This window comes from Symphalangus syndactylus, chromosome 24, assembly GCF_028878055.3.
Source record: "Symphalangus syndactylus isolate Jambi chromosome 24, NHGRI_mSymSyn1-v2.1_pri, whole genome shotgun sequence".
NCBI lineage: Eukaryota > Metazoa > Chordata > Mammalia > Primates > Hylobatidae > Symphalangus > Symphalangus syndactylus.
In genome coordinates this window covers 13,674,027-13,690,454 of record NC_072446.2, presented here as the reverse complement: position 1 = coordinate 13,690,454, position 16,428 = coordinate 13,674,027, and the positions used below count along the sequence as shown (strand labels likewise).

The 16,428-nt window shown below is 48.7% G+C and overlaps 1 long non-coding RNA gene across 3 annotated transcripts in view; it reads right to left on the bottom strand.

The window, feature by feature from the left end:
• Window positions 1-310: 310 nt before the first annotated feature.
• LOC129474813 (uncharacterized) overlaps window positions 311-16,428 on the bottom strand; it is a 33,145-nt gene continuing 17,027 nt past the window's right edge. For 2 of the 3 annotated variants that reach the window (XR_010119451.1, XR_010119452.1), the window contains 2 exons: window positions 7,741-7,853; window positions 311-646 (listed from right to left, as the gene is read on the bottom strand). This is a non-coding gene — a long non-coding RNA (uncharacterized lncRNA). The remainder of the gene's footprint in view (window positions 647-7,740; window positions 7,854-16,428) is intronic. The other variant, XR_008654641.2, reaches the window with a different exon arrangement.

The following is a 16,428-nucleotide window of genomic DNA, read 5'->3' as shown; positions in this document are numbered from 1 at the left end:
GACCACAAATCTAACCAGCCTAGCAGCCCCAGATACACAGAGCACATGTGGATAAACCTGCGGCTGCCTGCATTCCATGGGATCTTCTTGTATGCCGCAGTAAGAAGGGTCTGTTCTATGACTGCTCTGCTGCCTCTTTTTTTTTTTTTTTTTTTAACAGCAGCTGGTTTGGAGTCTCCCACGTATTGCCTGAGGTGGTTTGGTGGTAACCAGCTAACAAAAATCCTTTCATTTTAGGTGCCTGTGGGTGGTGTGGTCACCAACAAGAATGAGTCAGGCCATTTCTAAAGAATCCACAGTATGCTCTGTCTGACAGGGTGCATCTGAGAGGGCCTGCTGGGCCTTTATTCAAAACTAGATACGCCCCAACTCCAATTCTAATAGACATGTGCAGAAGATGTGATACGGAAACCTGCAGAGCAGCCAGGTCCCAGTGGACGTCAGAGATCAGCTCTTACCTCCACAAGGATCTTGTTCACCAAACTCTGTTTGCTTATCAAACCTTTCATTCACAGGGCAAAGGTTAACTCCCATCTAGAAGAGGTTGAAGTACCATGGTTTTCAAGAACGTGGCACTAATGAGGCGGAGCTCTGGAGAGGCACAGCTGCAGAAGGTTCCAGGGACCCTTGGAAGCAGACAGGGACCCTTGGGAGCAGACAGGTTCAGGATAAAAAGAAAGAGAAAAACAGGGCAAAGGATTAACAATGGAAATGAAACCAGGCGCACACACACTCACCTGCGGCATAATCTCCCATGATCACACTCCAACTTGATATCTTGCTTCCAACGGCCCGAACAGCCATCAGTGGAACTTACTTTTATGGGCAATCTTTAGGCTGTTGTTTATTGTTGATTTAAGAGAGAAGCAGTTATGGTTTTGATAACATGGCCCTTTTTCTGATGGGGGGAGAGCAGGTTTCAATGAAATGGGTGTGGAGTGCCAATCTCCAAGGCCTTTGTGTGTGATCTGAGACAAGCCATCTGCCAGAGTCAACTTCTTCAGGGCCCTCAAGAACAGAGGGCAAGAGGTCAGGCTTAGATAAGCCTTTTCTGAAGCCCTCTGACTGGCCAGAGAAAGGACACAGGGCTATGGTGCTCCACTGATCCTGTAGGGCCGGGGCAAGGAATGGGAACCCAAGCAAAAACCAGGCAACCAACCAGGATTGTTTCCATCATGAAACAATAGAGCAGGCGAACCCATCTACCTCTGGTCCCAACCTTTGTCACGGACAAAAAACCCAGACCCACACAGGTGACCACAACCTCAGCGTGAGGTAGAACAGCTGGGACCCGGATTCAGGTCCAACAGGTGCCCAGCGCAAAGGGGTCCTCGCACCCCACCGCAGGTGACCCTCCCGGAAAAGGGGTGCTGAATGCTTGTCCGTACTGTCACTGCAGCTGTGCCATCTAGTGGGGAGGGGCTTGGGCACTGTGCCCCACCAGAGCCCCCAGGTTCTCAACCAGAGTTCAGATGCCCGCTCCAGTGGGGGCACCAGGAATGGCAAAGAGATGCCTTCACGGTGTTACCATGGTGAGCGCCAGCCACCCATGCACCTGACCTGGTGTTTTTGTCATGGAACTGGAGATGCGGCCTTAGCTGCTGACCGCTGAGCCGCACAGGTGAGGCTCATTTTCTCCCTGTCAAGAAATACACACGGGAAACCCACAAAGCCCTGCCTCCTGGCCCAGCTGCCAAGACGAGGCTGAGCCGAGCCCTCCAGAAGCACCACGTAGACGAAGGGAGGGAGGCACCAGAGTAACCAGAGCCATACATGGCACCTGGACACCTACCCCAGGGAGCTCTCCAAGGGTGCCCCATCTAAGGCCTAAGGAACCAGCTCTGACTATAGGCTGAGTCCCAAAGGGCCAAGGAAGATTCCAGAAGCACTAGTGAACCTTCTCTACACTGCCAAGCAAGAGGCCTCAGAGAAAGGCAGCCTCTCCCAGATGGACCCTGTGTTAGTCCGTTTTCACACTGCTGATAAAAACAAACCTGAGACTGGGCAATTTACAAAAGAAAGAGGTTTAATTGGACTTACGGCTCCATGTGGCTGGGGAAGCCCCACAATCACGGTGGAAGGCAAGGAAGAGCAAGTCACATCTTACATGGATGGCAGCAGGCAAAGAGAGAGAGAGCTTGTGCAGGCAAACTTCCGTTTTTTAAAACCATCAGATCTCATGAGACTTGCTATCATGAGAACAGCACAGGAAAGACCCACCCCCATACTTCAATCACCTCCCATCCAGTTCCTCCCATGACACGTGAGAACTGTGAGAGTTACAATTCAAGATGAGATCTGGGTGGGGACACAGAGCCAAACCATATCAGATCCCCTTCAGTGAAAAGACCCCAGCTACCCAGTGTGGGGCAGCTCAGCTCCTGCCCTCCCTGCTCTCTTCTTGCCACAAGAATCCCATCTCCTAGTCAGGGAGACCTTCAAGCCAGCAGAAGGTCAGGGCTTCCCACTGCACTTGGAATCAGACCCCAGTGCCATGGCCATGGGCTGCCCTTATGGTGCTGCCTCCTCAGCTACCCCAGCTCCTTCCCTGGCCCCTGCTCACTTCCTGCAGCCAGACTGGTTTCCTGTTTCCCTACAGCTCACGGCCAGCTCTTTCCCACCTCAGGGCCCTTCCACTGGCTGTCCCCTCTGTCCAGTGTGCTCCTGTGACTTGGCAGGCTCCCAACTCACCAGAGCCATCACCTCGGACCCCTCCATCAGCTCCATCATTTTCCAGGCAGCATTTGAGGGCCGTGGTTTGAAAGGTGACCTCTGGAGCCTGTCCAACCACTGGAGTTCAAATCCAGACTCCACGACTTTCCTGCTGTGTGGCCTTGGGCAAGCTACTTGACCTGTGTGTACCTCAGTTTTCCCATAAGTTTGCTATGAAGAGTAAATTAATGCATTTCTCTAATGCCTAGAACATGGTAGGCACCATAAATCAGTAAGAGGAAGGGCTTCTCTGTGCCAAGAAGCCTGAGCGTGGGGCAGGCTGTGCAAGTACGGCTAACCCTAGCGTCCCTTGGAAGCCTATGGGAGGAGACTCACACTTCTTCAGAAGATGAGGGGATCTTCTGAGCCTTCATGTACATGGCCCTGAAGGAGTTAAGGCCTAGCTGTGGTCACAACTACCATGGATTCTTCTCTGAGGCCTGGATGAGCAAGAGAGAACTCTGACCCACTAAGGAAAAGGAGGGAATTCTGAATACGAATAGGGATTAACTCAGGGGCTGCCTGAGGCCCACAACAGCCCCAACAGAAACTCCCCTCCTCCCCCACCTCCTCTCCTCTTGAAATCCTTGTGCTGAAAAGCAAGGCCCAGGTTTCACAGCAGCCTGGGCCTCCTCTGGCTTTCCTAAGTCATCCCTATCCCCGACGAGAATGAGGGAGGCCAAGGGACGCACAGATGTTAGGTGGCCACGGTAACTGCCCTAGCCATTTTGTGTTTCTGCTCAGCTTACTAAAGGGCCCACCAGGAGGAAAGCAGGCAGCCATGATGGCTCCCCAGGCCCGGCCATTCAATGCTCATCTATCAGCCCAGGTCTTCCAGACCAATGTCACAGCAAAGGCAAGGAGGCCCCGGCCAGAACTCAGTTGCTGGGTCCCTGCCCAATTCTGATGATGACCCTTTTTTCTTATAAGATAATAATAGCTCCACTTTACGGCAGGGAGAGCAAGTGCAAATGCCTAAGGAGGCCAGGCCCCACTCAGAGATGAGTGACAGGCACAGGTGGTGGCAGGCACAGGGGTGCGCGTGCTGCTGGCCGACAGGGGGCAGCCGCACCCCAGCTACGGTTGTCTATGGACAGGAAGAAGCAGGCCCCAGAAAACTAGAGGCTCCACTAGACCAGAAGTCAAATGGCCAAAGGCTTCTGTAAAATCTGCTGACACCTAACCATTAGCAGTCATCATCATTCATCCTTAAAAGAACTCCTATGTGGTCGAAACACACCGTGTCTCTGGGTGAGAGCAGGCCTGGAAAGCAGCTTCCGGCTCCATCCCATATGGAGGCTGGTCACCCATTAATTTGTACTATTAATAAAGGCGGCGATCATTTAGGGACACTTTTCTGAGTATCAGGTGCTGCTTGTTCTTACTTAATCCTCTCCTGGCCCCTTCCCTGAAGTCAGGAAACTGCCTTGGCAGATAAATAAGTCACCCCAAGGCCCCAGGGTGGAAAGTAGGGTGCTGAGGTTAGCACTCACATTTCTCTGATGCCAGAACAGGGCCCTGAACCACCAGCTCTGCTCCCTATGCATTCCCAAGCTAGGGCTGGGCTCTGACCTGGCTCCTCTGGCCCTGTCCTTGGTGCTTTCACACAGTTCTGTCCGCCCCTGGCCCCAGCACTTGCGCTCTTGCCTGCCCGCCACCCCTGGCGCCTACTGTTTCCTCATATGATCCTTCCTGCTCCCTCTTCACGGGCACTTCCCAGGCTGGCTTCTTCCCAGGCCTTAATCCTCCTCAGCTCTCCTGGCCATATCTAGCCACGGCAAGGCAGTGGCCTCCAAATCCCCCTGCTCCTCCATCCTGCTGCCAACTGAGCTTCCATTTGGCCTGTGACATTTAAAAATATCTGTCCAGCCTTGGCATATAGAACCCAATATCCCCAGCTGTTTAAATACCACTGCCTCATTCGGCCCCCATGCCTGTGCGTCCAATAAAAGCATAAACTGACCCTGAACATGGGGCCACTGGAACCCTCTATTCCAATCATGCCATTCTTAATTTGGCTCCTTTGTCAAATGGGTCATCAGTGCGAGCCAATTCCTGCCCCTACAAGGAGAAGGCTGGCAGGGGCTTGGGGGGCTTTGGAGAGGCAAGTCAAGGTGTGGCCATCTGTATGCCTGTATCTCCCTGACTAGGAGACGGGCACACATGCCTGGAGCATGCGGTGATGTCCGCCACAGCTGTGCTCCTTCCCCCCGTCTCCCGACCCCAGTGGGCCCCATGGCCCTGCTATTAATACGGTGCAAAGAGGCCCAGCAGCTGGCCGGGGCCAGGTCTTTCCACATGGATGGTGACAACTGCCATCACCCTGGATGTGGGCTCTGCATGTTCCCAATGTGCTGTCTGTCAGAAGGGGCAGAGCTGCAGTCCGCTGGGGTACTGTCTGCTGAAAATGTCCACTCTGACTTGGCAATGGGGGAAATCACCAATAATCAACTTGGGAGTCGTGAAAGGGAGCTCAAAAGATGGGTGGTCGCTTTAGAACACTCCTAATGCTCACAGGAACAAGGGTCCACTCCCCTAAGCATGCCATCAGCCTGCATTTGCATGGAGGCCCCAGGCCACAGGCTTCTTCTCTCATCATTGATACATGGGTCCAGCACAATGCCCAGCACAAACGTGCAGCCAAGTACACACCTATGCAGCAAGGAAACCCCCCACAGGGAGATACAGAGAAAGGTTTCATTTTCCTGACACGCTGGCTTTGGGGAGGAAGAGGTCGGCTTCAAAATATCCTAAAAGAACCCATGAAGAACGAACTGTTAGGTGGATCAGAGCCACAAATCCAGAACAGAAGAACCCACTCTACTGTCCAAAACTGCCAGGGGTGAAACACTATGATTTCTGGGATTTGCTGTGAAGGGCTCCAGAAGAAAACGTGTGGTGACAGAGGAAACCAGAGCAGCAGAAGCTGACGGGCAGCGCAGCTGCGCTGGCCTCCTCTCTGCCTTGGTGTGCTTGAAAATTTCCATAACAACAAGTTTAAAAATACACATGTGAAAAATTGTTCAACAAATATTTACTGAGGGCCTAATATGTGCTAAGAACTCTTCTGAGGGTTCTTAATTTGTATAGAAAGAAGAAAGGTGAGCAAAGTCCCATCACGCTGGTCAGCAACAGCTCAGCCTCAAAACAACCTCCTTCTGCCACAGCACAGCAGGCCCACCCCCAAATGCCCTGGGTTGGTTTCAGCTGTCCCATGCCACTGACCCATGGAGGCAGTCCGAATACATACTTTTAAAATTTAGTATTTAAAAATACTATCATTCGGGCCGGGTGCAGTGGCTCACGCCTGTAATCCCAGCACTTTGGGAGGCTGAGGCGGGTGGATCACGAGGTCAGGAGATCGAGACCATCCTGGATAACACGGTGAAACCCCGTCTCTACTAAAAATACAAAAAAAATAGCCGGGCGTGGTGGTGGGCGCCTGCAGTCCCAGCTACTCGGGAGGCTGAGGCAGGAGAATGGCATGAACCCGGGAGGCGGAGTTTGCAGTGAGCCGAGATTGCGCCACTGCACTCCAGCCTGGGCGACAGAGTGAGACTCTATCTCAAAAAAAAAAAAAAAAAATACTATCATTCAACCCCTGTGACCCTACGCAGCCCAACCCAAGAAAGAACGCAGCCAAGAACTTCATCTAGCAGAATGTCCTTCTCCCACTCCTTGTGGTCTCCCCTGCCAGAAGAAACCAAATGCAGAAGCTGAATTTATCATATGCTCACTGTAAACATTTTATCAAGCATGCATTACTTGGTTTTGCCTGCTTTCGAACTGATGAAGAGAGCATTGCACTTTCTGGCATCCTGTCAAGAACAGAGAGCACTATGGGAGAACAAACCCAGCTCCCCCCACCCTATCCCCAGAAAAGCTGGGAGCGAGAACAGAGGTGAGTGGATGGGTTCTGTGAGAGGCCTTCTGGCTGGAACACTGCTTCACAGCGTGCCAGCAGGAAGTGAGAAGTGCCCGGGCTCATCTCGCTGGGGCATGGGACACAGCTCTACCGACTGTTTCTTGGCTGCATCTGCAAACATAAACATGTGAAGTGGGAGCAAATGTCATGGTAAAGGCAGATCAAGACAACTCCATCTGTTGACTTATTATTAGACAACAAATGTCATGGGAAGAAAATGTGCCCCAAGTAATTTAGCCCCATTGAAACTCAACAGGCTTCCACTGGTTGGAATGAGAACTCTTCCTACCACTCCTTAGCTAAGAGGCGCCTGACCAGATACTGGGAGCAAAACCTCATTTGTCCCCTTTGGTGGGAAATCTTTGTGCCATACAAGACCATCTCTCACCATCTCTCCTAGAGTCCAGATGAGTGTTTCTCAGGTCAATGAAGAGACTGGGTGGATGGGGACAGGATCAAGGAGGTGCTCAGGGCTGCACCTGGAGGGACATCAGCCACGCTGCCATTTCCAGAGCATGCACTTGTCTTCATGAGTATTTTTAAAATACTTAACCAGAAGCCAGGGATACTGGTAATCTTTCAATAGCAGTTGTATAACTTTCCTTTAAAAACCAATGTTTTTACATAAAGAAATAGCTGACTTAGAGAGAACTGTGAAGTGCAGTTCAGTATAGGAATATGGCAAAAACCGTGAAGGTGGTGTGAAAATAATTGAAATCTGAGCAAAAATGACCTCGATATTCCTAAGGGAGTGAATTTTTGTTCTAATTTCTAAGGTACTTTTGCACTTAGATGGTTTTAACTATAGTCTCTGCCAACAAAAGCCACTCATAACCCTAGGCCAGCAACCCCCAGTCTCAACGGACCCCTACCCTGTTCAAGGCCCAGAGCTGTGGGGCATCCTAGCCCTGCTAGAAGAGGCTGCAGTGCTCCCGGCATGGACGAGAGGGGAGCGTGGAAGCCCAGAGTCCCTGCCACTGCTGCTGCTGCTTAAAGCCACAACAACTGGTGGCCACAGGCCTCATGTCTCTCAATCAGCAGCCCCAAGAAAGGTCTCTGAGAGTGCGCCATTTTCTTTCTCCTGAGCTTACTCTTTTGCTTACCTTTAGATGATGACTTCAGCAAGAAAGACAGATGAGCAAATGTCACTTTCACGCAGATAGTTCACTCAACTGCATAAGTGCTCTCAATGGGAGAACTTTCAGCACACTGAAGTCTATTTAAAAATAGCGGGAGAAGGGAAGTTACTTCTCTTTTAAAAGTGCTAATAATAATAACATTAATACTAATTATTTGTATAGTTATGTGACTGAGCATGTGCATTTTCTTGCAATGTTGTCATACTACTATTAACAACACTGCTACTGTCATGACGGGAGGGCTGGGGGCCCAGACAGCCTGCTCTGCCCCTGTCATCCCAGCATCCCCCTGGTTAGTGCTGCCTTTCATGCATAAAAATGTCCCAGGTGGATGACAAATGTTATGGTAACCCTAGTTATGCACCATGATTAACTCATTTATGCCTACAACGAGTGGGCAGGAGGTGGGTTTGGGGCCAAAGGGGAACAGGGACCTGAATTTCAAAGGCTAGAGAGCATTCTTTAAATTGTGGCCATTCCCGGCTTAAACTGTTTAGATCCTGGATTAGCAGAGGGGATCTGGGTTTAAAATGATCAGATGGTGAGGGAGAGATGCATGGTTTATAATTGGGGCACTATTAAGAGTTCTCCAATGGCATTTTGAACTATGTTACTTCTTTCTTTTCTTTTTTTAGACAGAGTCTCACTCTGCCACCCAGGCTGGAGTATAGTGGCGTGATCCTGGCTCCTGGATTCAAGCAATTCTCCTGCCCCAGCCTCCCGACTAGCTGGGACTACAGGTGTGTGCCACCACGCCTGGCTTTTTTTTTTTTTTTTTTTTGTATTTTTAGTGGAGATGGTGTTTCATCATGTTGCCAGGCTGGTCTTGAACTCCTGACCTCAAGTGATCTGCCCACCTCGGCCTCCCAAAGTGCTGGGATTACAGGCGCCAGCCACCGCACCTGGCTGAACTATGTTATTTCTAAAACAGCTCAGTCACCTTCATGAAGGACTAAAAGAAACTGGACACAGAACCTGGGATACACTTGGCCTCTCTTTTCTAACATATTTTAGTTAGGTTTTCCCTAGCCCTCTCCTTGTGGCAAATTTCTGAGATATATTTCACTGAAGTTCAAGTTCTTTTCTTGACAGGCTAGAGAAAATATTGGTGAAGCCAGGTCATGGGCCTCAGAAACCCAGCCCCACAAGCAGAGCAGGAAAACAGCTCCAAGACCTCTCTCCTCACTCATAGAGGGCCTGGGGATGCTACAGGTCTTACTGTCTCCTCTACCAGAAAGAAGAGGGTGGTGCTAGCAGGGGAGGGGAGACAAATACTCAGGCACTGCTGGTGGGGACACACTGGTTGCCTCGTAGAGAAGTGCAATGTAGCCAAGGCTCTGTGTTGGCCTATGAGCAGCAGCTCCACTGCTTGATATCATCTCCAGAGAAACACTTGTGACATTTACATGGAGGTGTGTACCGCGACATGGTCGGCAGTGCAGTTTCTAACAGGGACAAAGTGGCAAGAGCTGAATGCACGTCGACAGGGATGTGACTGCTGACTGTCTTTATTCAGCCCAGACGATGAGATGATGGTGAAATAGAACAAGGCAAATCCTACAGGAACCAGCAGGAAAGGTCTCCAAGATATGCAGATAGATGAAAAGGCTGCAGTGTGAAGCCCAATGAAACACATGAAACTATGTTTGTGTTTTTCAAGATGACATCCTCTATGGAAACCCATTATTTGTGAAGCTGGTAACCTCTGGGGGATTTGAGAGGTGACGTATGAAAACTGTGGCTGGTGCGGGGTCATCAAAGCAGACATTAGCCTTAGCTCTATCTAATATTTTAAAACTATTAGATAATACATGTAATTCATATAATTGCATGTGCAGTTAAACATTAAAGTTAAGAAGTCATGGCTGGAAGAAGCTACTGATATGTTATCAGTTTCACAGTGTAGACATCTTGAAAAAGGATCCTGAGAAAAATGAACTTGCCTTTCTTGTACCTCAATGCTCCTATTTTAGGGGCCAGTTTTAAGTAATAACTGGTGCTTTCGGAACAACTAACAGAAAAAGAGAGTGCCACCAAGTCATACGGCTTTAGCCTTGGCCAAACCCTTCCCGGCTGCCATGTGGACTTTGCCAGGCTGATAACTAAAGACATGGTATAGTCTATTTCTACGTTCCAAACCACTTCTAGCCAGCTCTTGCTTTGCTCTTTCTTTAATAAGGAGCTGGAGGAATGTCAGTTCTAAAGTGATCAAGAAAAGAATGTGAAGCTGTGAACTGTCCATTTGGCTGCTGAGAAAAAATAGATCTGATATCAAGGGGGCTGACATCTGAGCCCTTGGCTCATGTTCCACCTCCACGGGAAGATTCTCTGCTTGCTGTAGTAAACAATTGAGGGATAGAACCAGGACTAGAAAAATTAAGTCTAAGAGTGGCTTTACCACTAACCAGCCGGTCCCACCTCTCTAAGCCTCGGTTTCCTTACTCGTAAAATAAAAGGGCTGAGACTCGATCTCTCCAGTGCCATCCAGCTCCAGGATGACTCCTGTTGATAATGACTTTGGCTGGAAACTCAATTTGGAGTATTCCTCTCTTGTCTCCCACTTAGCACTAGACTTTTTCTGCTTCTATAACAGCCTTTCCACTGTGCCCGAGACCTAGAACATCTTTCTACCTGTCTGATACCTTGTCTTGATACCTTGTCACATGCAGCCTAAAGGCACCTTGCTCTCAACAGACCAAAGGCAGAACTCCTGGCCCCACCACCCCACTCAACATGGCAGAACTCCTGGCCCCACCACCCCACTCAACATGGCAGAACTCATGGCCTCCTGCTACCTCACACCTGGGCCTCTTTCCCTGCTTCTCCAGCTCAGTGAAAAGTACTAGCTTCCATCTAGTTCCACCTGGGTGTCATCCTGACACAGCCAATTCCCCACATCCTTGTTATCACCAAGCCTTGTAAGACATTCTCCTAAATAACTCTAAAAGCCACTCTCGCTATCCTCAGCTTTATGTATTTCTAAAACCAACCACCTCCCTAGACCCAGCTACTATCAACTCTAGCTTCCTCTCAAATTCCACCCCCCTACTCTGTGGCCAGAGAGGTCTTTAAAATAGACAACTTGATTTCGGTTCCTCATGGCCATCAGGAGAAAGGCTTCCCATTGTTTATGGCTGTTCAAGACAACAGAAAGACTGCCGTTTAAACTGTTGGGCCCAGAGATCCCTGCCCAGCCCTCCAGATTCATCTCTGTCCTCCAGCTCTGCTGACCTGTGAGTTTCCCTAACAGGCTTAGCTCCTTTCCGCCAGAGGGCTGGCAAATACACTATTCCTCGCTTGGAACTGCACCACCCTCTGGCTACTCCTCAACTTGGAAATGCACCACCCTCTGGCTACTCCTCAGCTTGGAACTGCACCACCCCCCTGCTGCCACATGCTCACCCTTCAGTTCTCAGCTCAAGTGTGCACGTATCACTTTTTCAGTAAAGTATTCCCTACCTTGCCCAAATATAGGGTGGCTTCTTCTGCTGTTTCCTCGGGGGGAAAAAACAAAAGAACATGTTTCTTTTCCAGTGTCCTTAGCTCAGGTTGTAATGAGACCCTCCTTAGCACGATGACTCATTATTTCCAGATCCCCCTCACTGCATGCATTCACCATTGTATTCCTAGTGCCTCGCAGAGTACAGGACCTAGAATGGGCATTCAGTGCAGTTGTGCAGACCAAACTCTACAGCTTCTAAGGCTTTCCATTAAGAATCCACTAAAAGAGAAATGGAAAGTGAAATTAAAAAAAAAATCCAACTCGACTGCCAACTCCAACTTTATTTTAGGCTCTTTCTGCATGGCTGGGTTCCTCAAAATCCTGCCCCCTCACTCTCTCACCTCTTGGCCATTACCACCACCATACCACCACCACCACCACCGCTACACCACTATCATAACCACCACCACACCACCACCGCTATCACCACCACCACCACATCACCATCACCATCACCACCACCACCATCACTACTACCATCACCACCATCATCACCACCACCACCACATCACCATCACCACCACCACCACCACCACATCACCATCACCACCACATCACCATCACCACCACCACCATCACCACCACCACCACCACCACCACCACATCACCATCACCACCACATCACCATCACCACCACCACCACCATCACTACTACCATCACCACCATCATCACCACCACCACCACCGCTACACCACTATCATAACCACCACCACACCACCACCACCATCACCACCACCACCACATCACCATCATCACCACCACCACCACCATCACTACTACCATCACCACCATCATCACCACCACCACCACATCACCATCACCACCACCACCATCACCACCACCACCACATCACCATCACCACCACATCACCATCACCACATCACCATCACCACCATTATCACCACCACCACCATCACCACCACATCACCATCACCACATCACCGTCACCACCACCATCACCACCACCACCACCACCACCATCACTACTACCATCACCACCATCATCACCACCACCATCACCATCACCACCATCATCACCACCACCATCACCACCACCACTATCACCACCACCACCACATCACCATCATCACCACCACCACCACCATCACTACTACCATCACCACCATCATCACCACCACCACCACATCACCATCACCACCACCACCATCACCACCACCACCACATCACCATCACCACCACTATCACCACCACCACCACATCACCATCATCACCACCACCACCACCATCACTACTACCATCACCACCATCATCACCACCACCACCACATCACCATCACCACCACCACCACCACCACCACATCACCATCACCACCACATCACCATCACCACCACCACCATCACCACCACCACCACATCACCATCACCACCACATCACCATCACCACCACATCACCATCACCACCACATCACCATCACCACATCACCATCACCACCATTATCACCACCACCACCATCACCACCACCACATCACCATCACCACCATCATCACCACCACCACCATCACTACTACCATCACCACCATCATCACCACCACCATCACCATCACCACCATCATCACCACCACATCACCATCACCACCACCACCATCACCATCACCACCACCGCCACACCACCATCATCACCATCACCATCATCACTACTACCATCACCACCATCATAACCAGTACCATCACCACCACCAGGCATAGTCGCTGGTCAGCTAGCAAGCAGAAGGAGGCAAGATTCATATCCAGGCCTGTGTGGTCCCAAATCTGGCTTCTGGTTTCTCACCTCCAAACTTTCTGTTGAGCCCTCCCATAAGATACCATCTATTTTCCCTTTGAAGCCCACCTAAATACTGTCAGAGAAAAGACATTAGAGAAAAATCCCTTTAAAAACAGATATAAAACGAGGGTGCCCCCATTTCACCCTTCTCTCTCCTACACACTTTCGGGGACACCACAAGGCACAGACGAAGGATGAAGAAGTCAGAGAAAGCCGAAATAAATAACAAAAACATCAATCTAACTGGCACTACTAACTAGAAGAACCCAAAAGAATAAACTAAAAATGATTTTAAAATATAAAAAGAAGTCCAGATTTACCAAATATCACAACAGTAAAACCCAAAGGACACCGAATTGGAGGTTCCTAGATTTTGAGATTTTAGACTAAAATCTACGCACAGTGGCGTAAGCCACTGTGCCCGGCCAGACCACACTAATATTTCAAAAGAAATGTGTGGCACTTACATCGGGTTGCCAGCTGTTTTGCTTTTTTTTTTTTATCTGCTAGATAAAGTCACTGAAAACTAAATAAAAGCAAAATTTAAAAAACAGTATCAGTGGGCGCGGTGGCTCATGCCTGTAATCCCAGCACTTTGGGAGGCCGAGGCGGGCAGATCACGAGATCAGGAGATGGAGACCATCCTGGCTAACATGGTGAAACCTCGTCTCTACTAAAAATACAGAAACAAAATTAGCCGGGAGTGGGGGCAGGTGCCTGTAGTCCCAGGTACTCGGGAGGCTGAGGCAGGAGAATGGCGTGAACCTGGGAGGCGGAGCTTGCAGTGAGCCGAGATCAAGCCACTGCATTCCAGCCTGGGCGATACAGCGAGACGCTGTCTCAAAAAAAAAAAAAAAAAAATTCTAAAATCTTTTGGGGAGGGTAGAATTCAAGCAGTTTTATTTATTCATTCATTCATTCATTTATTACAAGCATTTCTGATTTATTTATTTTCAAAGACTCTAAAATCTTAAAGCAAAACAAAACCCCTAATTATCATCGACAATCCTTCTAGAAAGAAATGACATTAAAATTCTAAAACACAGGAAGCTTATATAGCCTCAAAATCAAGAATCAAAATCAAAAGTCCCTCCCCTGAATAATTTAGCTTGATGAAAGCCCCACTACAACATCTTTCGTTTTCTCATTTCACTGTGGACTGGCATTTGGGAAGCGCTGACTTAGTTCAACTCTTTCCCTGATCAGGGAGTCTCTTCTACCAAATCCTCCAGAAACCTTCTCTGAGTGTTTGCCTGAGTAGGCTGCTGGTTGCTTCATAAACCAACCCATTCTGAAAGTGGCAGAAGATGAGAAAAACGTACAAAAATCAATACCATTTCTATAAATACATAATAAGAGGCCTGAAAATATAATTAAAAAAAGAGAGCTCACTCACAATGCAACAAAAGCATCAAATACTTGGGAAATATATGATATATATTCATATATCAAACTCACATAGGATATATTAAAATTACATGAAGAAAACACAAATCCTTAATGAGAGAAATAGTGACCTGAACAGATTGAGAGGCCATACGTCTGGCTTAAGACTAAATGCAGAAAAGATGACAATATTTCCCAACTTAATTTATAAATTGAACGCCATTCCAGTCAAAATATCACCAAGGTCATTTATAAAACTTGATAAAAATGGTTCTTAAATTCATATAGAAAAATAAATGGACAAAACATCAGAGAATGCTGAGATACTATGCAGTGAGAAGGCATTTGCCCCAGCAGATCTTAAAATATAGTCTAAAATCATCATTGTTAGGGCTGTAGAGCAGTCACGCTAAGATGCTGGGAAAATGCCACAATTTCACTAACTGAGCAGGAATGAAACCACTAGCAATTAAAACTACAGAACCCACAGAAGGCCACAACGCTCCGAGGACAGAGAGATGTCTTGCAAAACTCTCTTATCTCAGTTGTGGACAGGAAGCTTTTGTTTTTGTTTTTCTAACTAACTGAGCAAGGTCAGAAATTTACAAAGTGACAAGATGAAGATTTCCTGACAGCGTAAAACAAGCCTCCCCTTAAGCATTTTCCAAGGATCATCTCAAGCCCCACACAGCACCTCATTCCTAGAATGCTTACGGTCAAAAGCACACTTTGGCAGTTAATTAAATTCCCGTTGTCCTCTAATTGCGAGTGTGAGTGTGTGACACAGGCTGGCGGCTACAACTCCTGTCCCAGAGGCTCTTTTGCCAGGGACCCTGCACCATCTCCACCAGGTGCCCAGGCACTCAGGAGGCACTGCTGGACTTCTTGCTGGGCCGTGGGCTCCCTAAATACACAGATTATTGCTTAAGGGCGAGGATCTCCTCCACTTAAGTCAAATCTCACATGCCTCAATGCCTTTTCTTTTTATATGTGGCTCCTCACATGCCTGAAACCAAATCTGCTATTTGGAAGACCAGAAAGTCTTCTCTTGCTCCTCTTCCCTCCCTCCTCATTGAAGAGCTGGGAGAGAAGTGACGGCTGCTTCCTGAGGGAATTTCTAGACAAGTAAAGGGAAGGACTCCCAATTTGTGATGACTTTTAGCTGAAACAATGGATGGGGAAGAGGGGGTCCAGAAGTAATCACCAGCCTCCAGGGCACTCTCATTTCTGATGTCAACAGGCCCTTCTTTCATTCTCCTGGCTCTGTGATATTTTATCATGCACAATGTATGTCACTCATGGGCCCTATTAGGAATCCTACCATTCCTAGCAGTGGAGGTGACCTTCTAGACCAACCCATCCAGCACCTCAGGGTTCTCATACACAAGGAAGGAAGAAGTGGAAAGAAAACCCTGATGTGGAAACCAAGTATCCACCACAAGGAAGCCAAGGATGCACCCTGCCAGGGCACTGATCTGATTATCAACCCATCCAGACCAACCCCACACACACCTGACTGAGACCTAAGGGGGCCACACATCCTAACACCAGCATGAGGCAGGACCTCATCTACACTGGACTGTCTTTTAGAAAAATGAAGCCAAGCGAAAATAACAAACAAATATCTTAGAATTCTCTTTAACGCAAAGCAATGCTACAGTGAATGACGCCGATTTCTCCCCAGTTATCAGGATGGACTGATTACAGTGCCCAGATTCATTTGCCTGAAGATAATTGCCTCAATTATCCACTTCACTTTGCACATATAGAAATAGTCCCAATCTACTGCAGCCTCAGTGACTAGACATGTAAAATTGGTCTAATCATATTTTGAAGAGCTCGAGCTGCAAGGATTTCTATGAGCGTGTGCCTAAACCGTGACACCACTAAGGGTTTCTCCCCTCTGGGCTCGAGGCGCGCTCACTCTCTCCCTCCCAAAAGTCTGATGGGGTGAGTCAGATCCTCAGCAGATAAGACGAA